The following is a 17,911-nucleotide window of genomic DNA, read 5'->3' as shown; positions in this document are numbered from 1 at the left end:
GGAAGAAGAATGCAATGGCAAAGAGAAGCTGCCAAAGATAAGTGTCAGACTCATCTTAAAGCAGACTTGTTGAGAAGCATGGCAACAATTCAAGCATTTACAAGCACTGTACCCACAGTTCAAGCATTTACAAGGATTTTAAGTACCTGCACAAACCCTGATACTTGTATGACTTTTACTACAAAAAGAGGTGTACTTGATTCTCTTCCATTTTCATCCACAGTACCAGAGCTGAATGTTTGAGGATTGAGAATACAGAAAGCGGTCCTGAAAGATATGAATAAACACAAAAAAAAGCACGAAGAGGGAAACAATTCTTTCCATCTGATGATAAATCGGACTTTGAAAGAGACAAGTGAAAAAAAATTATACCATTTTAAATTAAAAATTAGGGCTGCGCCGTACACATGAATAAATACATATTCTCTTGGGAGCGACCTGTAGGGGGCGATGACGCTACATAGGACAATGCCGTACAATCTAATGCCAGCTGCCGTTTATCACGAGGGAAGAAGAAATGCAATGGCAAAGCGCAGCCGCCAAAGAGCAACGTCGGCCTCATTTTTAAGCAGAATTGTTGAGAAACATGGCAACAATGTCAGGCATTTACAAGCACTTTACCCAAAATTCAAACACAATATTAAAATTCAAGCATTTTCAAGGATTTTAACCTCCCGTACGAACACAGTTACTTGATATTAACCGATACCAAAATCTCAAGTACGACTCTCACTAGAATTTAGCAGGCCACTAGAGGCAAAAAGGTAAATGAATATTATTATTATTTCTTTTTTTTCTTTATTTATTATTGTGCAGTCATCTAATATTAACATGTATTTGTTTCATGTTCAGATGCTCTTTTAGGATTTATCATAACAATATCATACTGTACTTTTGCAGGAACGGATTAGCGCATTTACATTCAAAATGCGTCTCTAGTTATGAAGCTACTCGCAGAATCAATGTTCCCTCTAATTTTGCAGGGGTCTGAGCGTTCACACAAAGTCGGTGAGCAACGCATGAAACAACAGTGAGCAACCATAATCCCAAGTGTGGCAAGATGATTAATTATCAAATATGTCCAAAACTTGACATCAAGTTACATTTTGCTGAGTTTCCGGCAATCCAAAATTATTTTTCTCTTTTGAACGAATTGACTCATGTACTATTGCAAAGGTTGTACGGCCCACAAACGTTGTTTGTTCTTACAATTCTTTCACAAGATATCCATTTCTTTTTATTTCCTGACATATTTTGTTGCATAATATTAACATTTTGGGGGGCATATTTAGTCGGTTGCAAGATACAGAACTGTACTTAATCTCATTTTTTAGTGGAAGTACAATGTTGGCAACAAGATTCACTTGATATCATTGGAAATTATTTGAATGCAACACAAACTTTTTCTTGTTTTTTTTGTGTTTTTTTTCTACTTTTTTTGAAATTCCTTTAAAAAAAATCTAATTGTGTTTATTTTTTCCGAGCTGTTACTTTTTTCTTTTTGTTCTCTGTTTACTTTTTTCCTACATATCTTTCTTTTCTTTTTTTCTGGCTTTTTTCTAAAATGTTTCCTTCTTTTTTTCTCTTCCTTTTGTTTCCTTTTTTCTCAGCTTTTCACAACTTTTTCATTTTGGTATTTTTTTCTTATTTTTTTCTATTCACCCTTCTTTTAAGTCATTTTGTGCATAGTTTTATATAATATTTGGTTATGTTGGGATTAAAGAAGCAAAAACAACCCGAAGAGCCGTTCAGGACCCGAAAGAGCCGGTTCCTTTTAGTGAGCCGAGCCGAAGAAGCCGGTTCTCGACCAACTCTACTAACTTTACTCAACTTCGTTCTACTCTGACTCGACTTCAAAATACCGCATTTAGAACACAATGTTAGGGGAACCCGTGTATTTTTACCTTCATGCACTGTAACTTTGACTTAAGTCGCTTCTTAATGAGTAATTTTGAGCCCTCATTTTTGTGCGCAGCTTAGAGGGAACACTGCCAAAAATGCATTATATTTTTAAGTAGAGGTAGTACTGTGCATGTTAAACATTGGAAACTAAAGACTTCATAGTAAGGACTAATTATATGTAGTATACCAGCACGGCGGGGCAGTGGTTAGCACGTGTGCGGCACAGTTCTGAGGTCATGAGATCGAACCCCCTGTGTGGAGTTTGCATGTTCTCCCCATGCTTGTGTGGGTTTCCTCCGGGCTCTCCGGTTTTCTCCCAAATGCCAAAAACATGGATGTCAGGTTCATTGGTCGGTGAAGATAATGGATGGATGGATGGATAGTTGGAAAAATAGCTTTACTCTGATGAAGCATAAAAGGTTCTCCCTCCAAGTACATCAATGAGTGTCCACTTTTGACAATGTTGCGTTATCATCAATAGGGACCGATCTGCCTGCTTATTGAGCCGAGCGGCTCAGAACGTTTGAGGGGGGGAGGTTTGAAGTGATTTTTGCCACCGCGCGCTATAAAATCCCTCGGCCACCTGGATTACAAACTCTAGTCGTTTAACTCATGCCAGTATAAAGCCGTGTTAACTCGGATTTACCTCTGGCGTATGAATTCTCAATCCGGGTAAGCTTTGTTTGGAATGAGTCGAACATAAGTATTTCGCAAAGAATGCCCACCGGTGAATCCGCTAGCAGATTTCGCGCAAACGTCGAGAAAACATCCGACTTCTGGCCACGGTCGCCAAACCGATTCCTGGACCGTCTGCGGCCAAGGAAGTCGGAGGAGGTCTCGATAAGAAGATTACGATAACATCAATAATGGCGCCGGTAGCCGATATCCAAACCATCATTTCTGGGGCTCGCGCCGTTAAGCCAGAGTATTTGGTACTTAAAAGGTTAGCGGGGACGCTTTTTGGGCGAGTTTGATCCGGGACTGCCAAAAATCAGCAGATGGTCCATGAATATGATTATGGGCATCAATAAAAGGAGTAATCTTGAACAAAATGTAAATTTGACTTAAGTCCAGGCTTTACAACACACAATGGACTTTAACCCACTTCCCGGCGCTACAGGCGAGCATGATAAGCTAATGCACTATACGTCACGTGGAAATCGCCGCCAACAAAAAGGGACGCGACCAAGCGGCAACGGCCAGTGGATCCATCCAAGTTTTGATCGTTTCGTTGCCGTCAAATAAAAGCCAGGACTTGTTCGTGTTCTCGGTTGTTCCTTTGCTATGCAGGCGTATTTGTAATTTAGGATATTGTATATGGGCACCACGGCAGCGCAGTGGTTAGCACTTGTGTGACACAGTTCTGAGGTTATGAGATCGAACCTTCCAGTGTGGAGTTTGCATGTTCTCCCCGTGCTTGCATGGGTTTCCTTCGGTTTCCTCTCACACTCCAAAAACATGCATGTCAGGTTAATTTGCCGGTCCAAATTGTCCCTAGGTGTGAATGAGCGAGTGTGTTGTCTGTCTCTGTGTGCCCAGCGACTGGCTCGCAACCAGTTCAGTGTGTCCCCTGCCCACTGCCTGAAAATAGCTGAGATGGGCTCCAGCAACCCCGTGACCCTACTGAGAATAAGCGGTGCAGATAATGGAAGGATGGATATTATATATGATTTTTTTTTTCCCATTTCACTTACTTACTCACTTACTAGGTAGTAACCTCATCTCATCTCATCTCATTAGCTGCACCGCTTATCCTCAGTGGGGTCGCGGGGGTGCTGGAGCCCATCCCAGCAATAATCGGGCAGTGGGCAGGGGACACCCTAAACTGGTTGCCAGCCATTCGCAGGGCACACAGGGACAGACAAAAGCGACAATTTGGACCGGCCAATCCACCTGAAATTCATGTCTTTGGAATGTGGGAGGAAACCGGATTGCCCAGAGGAAACCCACGCAAGCACGGGGAGAACATACAACCTCCGCACAGGAAGTCCGGTAGCTGGATTTAAACCCACACAAGATGTTCCCAAGACCTTAGAACTGTGCCGCACACGCGCTAACCACTGCGCCGCCGTGCTGCCCTAGTTAGTAACGTTTTCATCAATTTCTGCAGTATTGCCCCACTGAAAGAAATTTTAGCCCATAAATTAATATTCTATTTTTTTATAATGTATAGTAAACCTAGCTTGAGTAGCTGGATGAGGTAAAATAGTAAAATAAGAATTATATGATCATTATGTGTTACCTCAAAAATGCACTACAGGTTTTTTATGCATTGGAGGGACCAAGACCATCTCATTATTATTGTTTTCATTAACTTTTGGATATAAGAATTATTAATACTCTAAATTATTAAAAACCCATTATTTAACTTTTGGCCTTAACATCCTACATACTTAGTACGCAATAATGGCCGTACTGATATACTGTAGGGCCATTATTGCATACAACATCATTTTGAAATCCAGTATTTTTTGTTAATGTTTCCGACAAATTCATAATTTGGGGCGGCAGTAGCTCGTCTTGGGATCAAGAGGTCCCAAGTCCGATTCCTGGCTCCTCCATGCTATATACTGGAGTGTCCTTGAGCAAGACACTGAATCCCTAATGCTCCGACAAGCCGGTAGTTATCTTGCATGGCTGACGCTGCTATGGGTGTGTGAATGGGTAAGTGTGAAGCACATTGTGAAGCACTTTGGGAGGTTTTCAGTGACTTGAAAAGCACTATATAAATGCAGACCATTTACATACGTTCACATTTACATCAGATGTTGGTCAGGCCATTATTGCATAAGACATCTGTAAAGAGTAAAGCCAATATCAGATGGAAAAAGGTTTAAATTAATTAATTACAAAACTCAAGAAAACATTAAATTAATTTAAAAAATTGATTGCTATGCACAGAAAAAAAGAAGAGTAAAGCACACCTTACCGAAAATCCACATCACATGTGGTTGAGAAAATAGTCAAAACACTTTTTTGGGCCACTTTTTACCAGGGAGTAGGACCTCTTGAAGCACATCTTCCAAAAGTAAGTTAAACTCAACCTTATTTATCGTTATGGAGCATCCCAAAAAGTTAAGCAGCACTTCCATTCTAAGTACCCGCCTACAGCAAACTCCCTCACTCCCCCAAGATGCCCCCAAACGCCTCGCTATCCCGACACTAAAGTCAACTTACCCTTTCCCAGCCTTTGTTTTGCATCTCATGGAGGAGAGCAATAAGCTGGACTCGAACGTGGACCGCGCCCCCGTGCGTGTGTGCAGACGTGCGCGCGTGTGTCACCCAAAACCTCAACCAAGCCTTCGTTTTTCTGTTTTTTTTAGCTTTTGTGTCATTCACTTAACAACCAATCTCATTAGCTGCCGGGCTACAATGGGAAGAATTATGTTCTGTGTAAATACACTGCATGGTGTTCCTCAAGGAAAGGTCTTTTTTCATGACACACAAAGACGTTTTCAACCCAAAAATGACTACAGGGACGACTAACAGACTGCACCTAAATGCTACATTTAATTTGAGGCGTGCTGTCAACATTGCCGTTGCATATGATAAGCAATTAGGTGGACAAAGACATAGAAATACCTTTTTAAAAATATATATATATTTTGAAAATTCTTGACTTCATTTTTCTTATAACAAAAGATGAAATTTAATATTATGGCTGTGTGGGTATCTTTGACGCGTCTTGTTAACATTGCTGTTGCATATGATAAGCAATTGGGTGGACAGAGACTCAGAAATACCTTCTTTTTTTTTTATTCATTTATTTATGTATTTATTTGAAAATTCCTGACTTTATCTAACACATAACAAAAGATGAAATGTGATACTGTGCCTGTGTGGGCATCTTTGAGGTGTGCTGTTAACGTTGCTATGGCATATGATAAGCAATTGGGTGGACAGAGACTTAAAACTACCATTTTTTTTTATTTTATTTTTTTTTCATTTTTGAAAAAAATGTGGCTTCATGTAACATTTAACAAAAGAATAAATCTAATATTGTGCCTGAGTAGGCATCTTTCAGGTGTGCTGTTAACATTGCCATTGCATATGATAAGCAATTGGGTAGCCAGAAACTCAGATTATTATTATTTTTTTACATTTTATTTTGAAATCTTCTGACTTCACTTAACAAAAGATGAAATCTAATATTGTGCCTGTGTGAGCATCTTTGAGGCGTGCTGTTAACATTGCCATTGCATATGATAAGCAATTGGGTGGACACAGACTCAGAAATACATTTTTTTTTCAATTTTAATGTTATTTTTTATTTTCTATTTTGAAAATTTCTGACCTTATATAACATATAACAAAAGATGAAATCTAATTTTGTGCCTGTGAGGGCATCTTTACTTTTTGAGTGGATCAAAAATGTTTTCAATTGACTAAATCTGGAATCCTGTTGTAAAATGTGTTATAGAATATATTATTGATGCTATTTAAAAAAAAAAACACTATTTGTCATGTAAAAACAAATTTAGTGTTTTTCCATTATAAATATTCAATTTATGTAAAAGATTTTCAAAATGAAATAAATAAAAAATTGAGATGAATATATTTGGAAGAACATTAACAAAATGGAAGGGAAACTGCTATACCTGTATGAACAGGTTGTGGTTGGAATTTGTAACACAAAAATAAATTGAACACTCAATAAAAAGATTATATTTGATTAAAAACATATTTTGAAAATACTATAAGTAGTAATAAAGAAAAGTATTTGGAAAATGTTAGTGTTATGACACTAAGCCATTTTATTAAACCAAACTCTAACCCAATTTTTGAGCCCAATTACATTTTTTGTAGGGGGAAGAGGTTCTTACATTTTGCTACTTCAGGATATATCAATTGTGCTTTTAAACACGCAAAATAAAAATACAATTTAAGAAACCTAAACAAAAAAACAAATACTTTTTTGCACATTTTAAAATTTTACTACTTCATGATACATAACACGACACAAGAAAACTTTGTGGACTACCTTAAGTATACACTAAAATTAGTATATATTTTTTGCCAATTATGGTCCACAAAAAACAGATGTTAGTAGCATCGTAGATGCTAGACTGAAGTTTTACTCTTTTAAGATACTTATTGAGAAAAAAAATTGTGGAATACAGTACTTAAAAATTAAAAAAAATTAATCTGGAATTGTTTGTTTTCTTTTCTAATTATGGCTCCACAAAAAACTGACATCACTAGCATGGTAGGATAATTTCTTTCGTGACATTTAGAAACACAAAACCTAAATAAAACAAAAATATACAACAGTAAAATAAAACGTTTTTTAAAATACTGCACATTTTGGGGCCATTTCTGATTTTTTTCTTACTCTATCCTAAAGTTGTTCTGCTGTTTATAACATAAAACAAAAATGAAGAAAAAAACTTTGTAGAATACTAAAAAGTAGTCTAGTAGTAGTAGTGTTTTTTTTTCTTTTAGCTAATAATGGCCCACAAAAAAAGTAGGCGTCACTAGCATTGTATATGCTAGTCTTAAACTGTGGGGGCTTGTTAAAGAAAATCAAAAAAGAAAATAAAAATAAAGGTTTCTTACAGGGTTAGTCTGTGCCTTGCCCAATTTCTTTATATAATTATTTTTTGTAACAATTTGTGTGTGTTTGATGTTTCATTTGGATGGGATTAATAGGTTGGGTAGGGCGCTTGTTATCTTCTTATTGTACATTAAATGTTTTTAAACTGCACTTTATGTTCTAATTCATAGAAAAGTGCAGTATTAATAAACTTTGATTTGATTCAAACAATAATTGGAAAATATTGCGCTCAAAAGTTCTGCTCATATGTCCCACTAAAAAAACATGTAATATAAAAACTATTGTGGCATAATATGGGCCCACTTGTACTTTCTGATCAAACAAGAGTATTTGTACCTCAATTTTACTTTGTGTTATGGGAAAAATATTTTCCAAGAAAATCAAATCTGTTTTGTTTACTCCATAAGGTCACATATTTTAAAGACGAGACTTGGATCCAAAGGGTTTCAGTTGTGAGCTCATGAATTTTAGCTTTAATCGGTGACTTTCTAAGTCATTTCTTAAAGCGAGTACACAAAAACAAAACAAAAAAATGTAATGATCGAAGCACTCAAAGTCATGACAGCTGTCCATACGCGTTGGGGACGTGTCTATTGGCCAACTTGACCCTCCTTGGTGGAGAAAACAAATAAAAGAAAAGAATGGCTCAGCCTGGGATTGGCGAGCCTGGTCACTGGAGATTTTCCAGACAAACGGTGCACTGGGGAAAATGGTGGGGGGCGAGGGGGGCGAGAATAAAAAGGACAGGCTCCGAATCTCATTTTAACAGACCGCACACAATCTGGGCTCCCACAGAACTATCTCTGCCTGACCGCTTTCTATTTATCCCTTATCAGTGTTTACCAACCGCTAGTTTTCTTTCATTCACACTGTGAGGCAGTTCTCTTACTATCAGTCAACAGCTGACACCGTGGAACGGCCTCAAAGGCGAGAGGAAGGGATCAAAACTAAACCAAAGCTGTTTAAACAATACAACAGAGGAAATAAATTCATAAATCCTAATTCTTCCCGGCCCACAAGGGTATAAGCAGATGCTTTATAGTTAGGCCAAGTGAGCCGGCGCGCGGCCAATGAGGTACGCTGCCGTCAAGGTACATCGGGACGTATATTTAGGCAGAAAGAAATAAGTAAATAAAGCCTGTGTAGCAATAGGAGACCTTAATTGCATCGTGGGGGGTTTTCAGTGGGTTTTTTCTATTTCATTTTATTATTATTGATTGAACATGTAATGCTGCATCCTGAAGATTTTGAGGATTCTTCATGTATAATATATGTATATATATATCTATATCTATATCTATATCTATATCTATCTATATCTATATCTATATCTATATATATATATATATATATATATATATATATATATATATATATATATATATATATATATATATAATATATATGTATATAGGACAGTTGCAAATTCCAAAGTCGTATATTCGTTACAAATCAACTCGGTATCTAATATTGCTGAAAACTGAAGTATCTCATCTCAGAATATTAAAACAGCATGAAAAAGTATACTATAAGCCTGTCATCCATAATAAGCAATATTAAAATAATGAAAGGTTACTAATACCTCAGTTGGTTTGTAATGAATCCAGACATTTTTGTTTGTTTCATTTGCATTACAGAAAATAAAAGACTTAATCACAATATGCCAATATTCTGTATGTATAGTAAATACGTGGATAGCGGTTGTAGTTTGTTTCAATATTAAAAAAAACAAAGCAATTTAACTTAAATGTTAACTTTTAAAATTGCAACTGATTTTACATGACTCCTACAACAAAATGTGTCTACACAAGTTACACAGAAGCGTATGGTGATATTACAAAATATCACAGGTGTAAAGACTCATTCCTGACATTAATTAAGAAGAGAAACACACAATGACACTCGCGCTTTGATTTGTTTGTTCCTCCCACTAACACACATAACAACCCCCCTGCCCCCTCCGGGACCACCACGCAAACAACTCTTTGTGTGGAATACTGATCAAAAGTTAAGTCATTAATTACATTTATCCTTTGGCCAGCTGCTCGACAGCAGATGGATCATTTCTGAGACCTCGTTGAATTAAATCCACATAATTCATTTTCCTGGATTAACCAAGTGAAGTTTGAGGGGTGAGCAGAGAGGCCGAGGGAGGGGGGCGGTCCGGTCCAGGTGACACAACGTCGTCTTTTCACGAGGTTTTCGCGTAAAGCGTGATTAAAAAAGAACTGAATCCCAACGGTGATATTTTTTAGAGGCTTGTAAAAGTGTTTATGTGGCCTTTTATTTAGCTGGGTGGCGGTTTGGTACCACGGACAGTTCCTGCGTGGTGACTGAGGGTCACATGGACGCGTTGGGTAGCAACCGACTCTCTTGCACTTTAAAGAGCAGAAGGGGGATGGGAGGGGGACCGAGGAAGAATAATGCCTCTTACTTATCACTTTTTTACTAAACGCATACACACTTTCGATGCCGTTTGTGAAGTTTAAATAAAAGAGAAAGTGGAACTTTTTCACAGTTGACAAACACCTTTTAGGAAAGACTAAAAAACTCCAACGGAACTTCAGTGAGTTAAGAATATAGTGTAGATAGTATTGTACAAATCTCAATAAAACCTCATGGCTTCATTGTGCATACATGTGCAAACAAATACAATTTAACAGTTTGTATATGCTATAACTAGTAACTAGCTATACTATTACAAGTTTGAAATGCAATTTCTTTGTGTTCTAGTTTTTCTTTTGCTGGGTAAGGTTCAGTTTTCTTGTTTTGTTTTTGAATATGTGTTCCATGCAAAGAAAACATAGAATGGGGAAGGCACTTAAAAGCTTCGACTTCAGCCTACTCCCTTTGGGAATATGTTTAAGTAGTGTTGTATTGTACAGCTGTTTTGTGCAAATAGTTCATTGTTACCTTGATAGATTTTTTTGTCTGTGCCTAATTAAAAAGCCACAAACAAACAAAGAATATGCTTATTTTAAGTGGAATTTTCTCACTTCAAGTTTATAGTTTTTTTATTCAAATACAATAATGTATACATATATTTATACAAATCAAACTTTTCATACGTAAAATTGGGTGGATTATTTTTAGTCATTAAGGGAGTTTTTTTCAATTGTGGGTAAAAAAAATGTTTCTTAAAATGATCGCAATTATCCTGATTAAATAATTTAACTTTTTTTGCAGTTATTTTTTTCCCATTCTATTTAAGATACAAGATAAAATATCACTCTAAGTATTTAAAATTAGCTGAATTTCAGTGTAATGGCTGAACTTCTTTTGTATATTTGCATACAATTAGGGATATACTTTTCTTGTTATTAAGATGTTTACCTTAAATTATTGAAATAAGCAAAAGGATGTACCATGTGTTGAATCAAATAATTTAGCTTTTTTGGAGAATGTTTTTCTCATTTATTCAAGAAACAAGAAAATATCCTTAGACCCAAAAAAATGCATTTAAAATGAGCAAATTTTGTTTTTGGTGTACCCGACAAAGATAAACTTTTCTATAACTTTTTCTATATTTGTGTTTAACTAGGTGTCTAATTTTTCTTATAATGATATTCTACTTTAAAAAATCAATAATATTAGAAAAATTATGTACTTTGTGTTCGATCGAATAATTTAGCTCATTTAAAAATTTCCAAACACGATTAGAAATACCAAACCATCTACGATTTGCTAAATAAGACAACTTTGCTTATCACCGCTGCTACTCTCAATTTCTAAGTAATTTTTGTTTTTTGCATGTATGGAATATTTACAGTAAAAGAAATGCACTTTTCTTTCCTAAAAAATGAGATACATCTTTTTAAGATAGCAACAACATTACAATACATATACATAATAAAAAACATTTTCCACCAATTGAGTAGGGATTGTGTCAGTTTTTTTCTAGAATAAACAGGAAACAAAACAAAAAACGTTTTGATACCTATATCCCTCATTGTCATTGTTTTAAATGTACACATTAGAAATGTCTTCTTGTTTCTGGTTTTCAAAATGAACTCACACTTAAAATATACCCAATTCAAGTGGAGGGTTTTTGTTTTACGCCCTGCAAACAGCATCTCGCAGGCATCCAAGCGGACATCCTGATAGCCAAACCGCCTCGCATCTGGTAAATGATGAACTTTTCTACAACGCCGAACCAACAGTCACCAGAGAAACCATCGAGTACTTTGCTTTATCCAGACGACGCCCTCGCCAAACTCCAAAGCCTCACTTTGGCAAACTTGCCGGTGCCAGTCCCGATTCAGACTCTACCGTCCCGGCGCAAAAATGCCGGTTTTCAAATCTGGATCCAAACACAAGACATGAGCGGGGGCTCAGTGGTCTTGTATGTACAGCTGTCACTGTCAAAGCCACAGGCGAGCCGCGACAATGCTTTTGTCTGAGCGCACAATACCGACATGTGTTCCTCTAAGACAAGCTTATACCCTACTAACAAACCGGCGATTTTTAATCTACGACATCTCATGCTATCATCCGGGGAGAAAAATGGGTCACAAAACAATCTGAGCTGTTTAATCTCTGCAAACTGGGTACAAAAATCATCTATAATGCTACTTTTGTTAGCACATCAAGTTTGGAGTAGAACTAAGACGAACGCGCGAGAGAGTTTGAGAACCAACCTGGAACCGGGATCCCAAAAGTTTGATTTCCTCGTGGCACGGTGGCGGCGGCGGCTAGCGTTGCGGCTTTGAAAGGTAGTCCCCGGGAATATGACATACTGTGCCTTTGACAGCCTGGAGATAAGCACCTGCGCTCGGGTCTCTTTTTACGTCACACCTCCCCATTCACGGCCCTTCAACATGATGCACATTTGCACATCAACAGAAGCCCTCCCCCATCTCAACCCAGCTCCCCCTCTGCCTCACCCGCCGCCTCCCCCTCCCGCTCTCCTCCTCCGCCACGGTCACAAAAAAACACACACAATCAGGAACACAAGGAGGCAGATGCACGAGCACCGGGACTAGAAAAAGAAAGAAAAATGGTTAAAAAAAAACTAAGATTTATTTTTACTTTTTTCTCTCGTAATGTTTTGATTTTGCAATGATATCAGAATCGTGCAAAAATAAGACCTCATGTAACATTTTTACTTATTCATCTGCCAAACCTTTTATTTTATATAAAAACCTATTAAACTCCTTCTGTTAAAGTGTTTATAAAAAAATGAAAAAAAATAACAAAAAGCTAATTTTTTTTAAACTGAAAAATCATTTTGAATCCATATTTCACATACTAGTTGATTATTTTTTGCTGAGTTATCATGTATATAAAAAACAAAGACAAAACAATCCCTGGATCATGAGTTAAAAAAAATACAAAATGAGATTCTCTTTTATTTATTTATTTTCGCATAGCCTCCAGAATTCATGAAGTAATACACGGTTGGTATGTCAAAATTTGACAAAAATAATGTAACTGTGAAAAAATAACTGCAACAATTTCACAATCGATATCCGGATCACAAATTTTAAAATAAGTTAAAGGGTCATTTAGTCATTGTTTTCTCTTGATCAGCTTAAAAAATGCTGTAACACATGGTGATATATCAAAACAGCCTAAATGTGCATCAAAAATTAATTTATTTAAATGATTTATCCGCTCAACATTTTCTTTTATACAAACAACTTATTAAACTAATGAAATTAAAATATTGAAAAATATTTAACAAAAGGGCTACATTATTTTGAACTAAATGATTATTTGTAATCTATATTGCACCGGCTATTTCATTATTTTTTGCAAGGTTCTTATTTATACAAAGAAGAAAACAATCTCTGGACCATGAGTTAAAAAAACACATTTGATGATAAAAAATGGGGTGCAATACATTGTGGTATGTCAGAATTAGCATAAAATGACGCAATTGTGTTAAAAATATGACACCGTGTATTATTTTTACTCATTCACCTGCCTATCCTTTTTTTTACATTAAAACGTCCTTTAAGAGCTTCTTAAATCAAATTTAAAAAAAACTAAATTCAACGAAGAAAATGATGATTTAGTCATCCTTTTCTCCTGATGAGGTTAAAGAAATATGGTGTAATACATGGTAGTATGTCAAAATTTGCAGAAAGTGACACAAGAAATTGTGTCATTTTGTAGTTATTTCTTCTGCTCATCCTTTTTCTTTTAAATAATTGTTACTCTTGCAAAAATGTTTGAAAAGACCTCAATTATTTCAAATAATCATATTTTTTCATCAATATTTCACCTACTATTGGATTTTGGTCTAAGGTTCTCTTTTTGTATTGAAAAAAATGCAGACAATATGTGGATCATGAGGTTTTGTTTTTTTTAATTATCATTTTTTCTGCTTAAAACGCTCCAAGAAATATCATGTAATACATGGTAGTATCTCAAAATTTGACATAATAATATCATGGTGAGAAGATAAAACCCTGTGTAACCCATCCATCCATTATCTGCACCGCTTATCCTCAGTAGGGCCGCGGGGGTGCTGGAGCCCATCCCAGCTACCTTCGGGCAGTGGAACACCCTGAACTGGTGGCTCACAGAGACAGAAAACTCACTTGCCCATTCACACCTAAGGACAATTTGGATCGGGCAATTAACCTGACATGCATGTTTTTTGAATGTGGGAGGAAACCGGAGTGCCCGGAGGAAACACCCTGTGTAAATTTTTTACATATTCATCTGCTTATACTTTTCGTTTACCTGTCAAATTGTTTAGAAAAAAGCAGGAAGGGCTCTATTGTTTAAAATGACGAATACATTTTAAGATTCCAGCTACTTTTTGATTATTTTTCCTAATTCTTCGTTTGATAAAAAAAAGAACACAAACAATATCTAAATCATAAGCCCCCAAAATATTATATAGCATAATTGTGTGAAAAAAGGTCTGTCTCACATATTCATTCATTTATATGTCTATTTTTCTTATCGTACCCACTTTGAGTATTTCTTCCAAAGTCTTCATTGAAATAATAATACAATATCTGTATCATGAAATTATCTATTCATCTCTTTTTACTGAATTAGCTTCAAAATTCAACTGTGTAATAAATGGTAAATGGTCTGCATTAATATAGTGCTTTTCAAGTCACTGAAGACTTCCCAAAGCGCTTTACAATGTGCTTCACACTTACCCATCCACACACACTCACACACCGATAGCAGCGTCAGCCATGCAAGGCGACTACCTGCTTATCGGGGGCATTAGGGATTCAGTGTCTTGCCCAAGGACACTTTGACATATAACACATCGAACTTGCGACCTCTAGATCCCAAGACGAGTGCTTTACCTCCTGAGCTACTGCCGTTCCAAATACTGTGTTAATTGCCTCTAATTATTTTACAGGCAAAATCTGAGGAATTTAAATGTTGTCATGTTGATAAAAATGTTTAACATTTTTATCACAATCAAACATTTAGGCTGCTGTGGAAAAAAAAGAATTGATAAAATTATGCAAAGAAGTGTCCTTTTTGTAAAAACTTTAAAATTGTTTATTTATGTCAGCGATTTTAATTTTCACTTCTCTTTTGCCGAATTGGAGAAGGATGGGTGCTACCAGGCTGTATTTGCCTAAGACACACCACAGGAAGTGGTGCCCCTACAACCCCAGTGGTTAAGGGATATATTACCACCACCACCTTGTTAGTTTGGCTATATCGGGGTCAGAAACAAGTGGCTCTGGCCGGCTTCTTTTTCGCTCCTTATTGACCCTCTGGCGCTTTTTCAAAAATGTTTGATAATGAAAAATGTAAATTATACTGTATGTGTTGTCTACCTCACTTGGGCCCACTCGTTTGGCACCAGCTGCTGCTCGTTGCCTGATTGGCTTCCCTCCTAGGTAAACTCAGTGCTCTCATTCACTCTTTGTCAGTCCGTCAACGAACCTCGCAACACTTGTATTTTGACTCTGTCCAGTATACTGCTCGTGTATCCAGTATTTGGTATCGTTCCTGTCTGTCCTGTCCTGTCCAGTATCTTGCTTGTGTTTCCAGTATCAGGTATCGATCCCGTCCGTCCCGTCCTGTCCGGTTTCTTGCTCGTGCATCCTGTATTATGTATCCATCCCGTCTGTCACGTCCTGTCCGGTATCTTGCTCGTGCATCCTGTATTATGTATCCATCCCGTCTGTCACGTCCTGTCCGGTATCTTGCTCGTGCATCCTGTATCCGGTATCGATCCCGTCTGTCCCATCCTGCCCGGTATCTTGCTCCAGTATCCAGTATCGATCTGGTTTATCCCGTCCTGTCCGGTATCTTGCTCATTTAACCAGTATCCGGTATCGATCTAGTCTGTCCCGTCCTGTCCGGTATCTTTTTCCAGTATTTAGTATCAATCCCATCTGTCCCGTCGTGTTTGGTATCTTGCTCGTGTATCCAGTATCCAGTATCTGTCCCGTCCTGTCTGGTATCTTGATCGTGTAACCAGTATCCGGTATTGATCCCGTCTGTCCCGTCCTGTATCTTGCTGTTGTATCCAGTATCCGGTATCGATCCTGTCTGTCCCATCCTGTCCGGTATCTTGCTCGTGCATCCAGTTTCAGGTATCAATCCCATTTGTCCCGTCCTATCCGGTATCTGTTCGTGTATCCTGTATCCGGTATCGATCCCGTCTGTCCTGTCCGGTTTCAATCTCGTCTGCCCCTGGCTTCTTGTTTTCCCGTGCCTGACTTCTCTGTCTCATTTCTTCTGCCCAGCGATCGCTGAATCGCTGGCATTTGTGTTCCTGCGCATGACTGCCCCATTTCCGTAAAATAAAGCTTGTGTGAAAACGTTACACGTCTGGGTCCACCGTCTGTTCGTGTTCTGACACTTATATAAAGTTTTGCGTCTCCAAACACATATTTCTATGTTTTTTGGTCCAACATGGCTCTTTCAACATTTTGGGTTGCCAACCCCTGAACTAAAGTAATGAAAACATTGTATACACATTATACTGTATACTGTACTTATCATAGTGTAGTACAATATTACAATACTTATGTCAAGTTCATTATTCATTTTTAATATTATCGGTCTTATTTAATGGGTAAAAAAAGAGAGATGTCCTCCCAGTACATTAGACTCACAGGGACAGTAAGGTTATATGTACAATACATATGATAATGGCAAGGCTCAGGGTCAAACTTTTTATATAAATAATTGTGACGTCTGTGCTTTTTAAATGACAGTAATTGACTACATCCAGGAACATCCGCTAGAAACCACCCGAGGGTCAAAAGAGAGCTTTAGAAGAAAGCAGCAGTGAACCTAAGCACTTTTAAAGGTACATACAAATATTATGTTCTTAAACATAAACTTCCCAAAAAGAAATGTATACAATTCCATGAATCCAAGTGTCGAAAGCCTTTGCTGACTCAACTTTCTTTCTGGCTCGACCTTTTTAAATACTTAGTACAGACAATGCACAGAAAACAATAATAAAATTGTTTTTCGTTAACAGATACAGTTCCTTCTTAGTCTTTATATATTCCCGTTTATTTATATTAGAAAACAAAATAAGACAAGCATAATTGCCCTGCACCACTTTGAGTATTTCTTCCAAAAGCTTAGCGTTGTCGGGCATTCTCCTCCAGAAAGGTTGTTGGGGCTGTGGTTTGTTGAAAGAGTGGCAGGGAGCCACTAGGGAGTGCCAAAGAGCCACAAGGCCGCATGCAGCTCCAGTGCCGCTTGTACACAAAAAGCAGACGTTTATGGTAAATGGTCTGCATTCATATAGCGCTTTTCAAGTCAATGAAGACCTCCCAACGCGCTTTACAATGTACTTCACACTTACCCATTCACACACACATTCACACACCAATAGGGGCCACGGGGGTGCCTTGACGTGAAACCTAGCTAAAGACACTCTCAGAGGCCTAATGTACTACTGTGTAAACTTGTACGAAAATCAGTGCACACACAAACACAAACTCTCACACACACACACACACATACGCGAATCGAATAATAGTATAATAATAATATAAATATATAATAGTCTAGAATCTAAATAGATGCCGGAAAACTTTGTTCATTTAACTATTTTTTCCATAATCCCCCCCAAAAAGTGTAATTGCTCACCCACTACCGTAGGTGGCAAAAGTACTCTCACAGTCACAGTGTACTCTGGAAGGCCGCAAATGAAGATATTGTTTGATTTGTTTCTTTGATGTTAAAAAGCATATAAGGCTTATAAAAACCATAAGTAATGATAAGAACTTCTCAAGACGCACATGAGAAAGTTGTGTGAATCAAAAATAAGACTTTCAAAGAAATCAAACAAAACTAAATTGAATTATTTTAAAATGAAGCATTCTTTTCTTAACTACATTAAAAATAGGACAAGGCACAGATAAACCATGAGAGGAGAAGAACTCTAAGGGAACTCATCAATGTTTTTTCTATGAATTACATTTCCGGCAGCTTTAGCATCGACAACGCTACCTCACAAATTGGCTAAACATTCTCCCCGCTTAAAATCAAATGACT

General features: G+C 37.2%; 1 protein-coding gene across 1 annotated transcript in view; it reads right to left on the bottom strand.

Moving 5' to 3' along the window:
- st18 (ST18 C2H2C-type zinc finger transcription factor) overlaps positions 1 to 12,180 on the bottom strand; it is a 106,855-nt gene extending 94,675 nt beyond the window's left edge. The window contains exon 1 of the mRNA XM_088347368.1: positions 12,094 to 12,180. The gene's annotated coding sequence lies outside the window, so the exon portion shown is untranslated. The remainder of the gene's footprint in view (positions 1 to 12,093) is intronic.
- Positions 12,181 to 17,911: the final 5,731 nt, after the last annotated feature.

Source organism: Urocampus carinirostris, chromosome 1, assembly GCF_059441175.1.
Source record: "Urocampus carinirostris isolate Australia breed hairy pipefish chromosome 1, RoL_Ucar_1.0, whole genome shotgun sequence".
In the NCBI taxonomy this organism is placed as follows: domain Eukaryota; kingdom Metazoa; phylum Chordata; class Actinopteri; order Syngnathiformes; family Syngnathidae; genus Urocampus; species Urocampus carinirostris.
The sequence above is the reverse complement of the archived record's forward strand: the minus strand, read 5'-3'. Positions and strand labels throughout refer to the sequence as shown.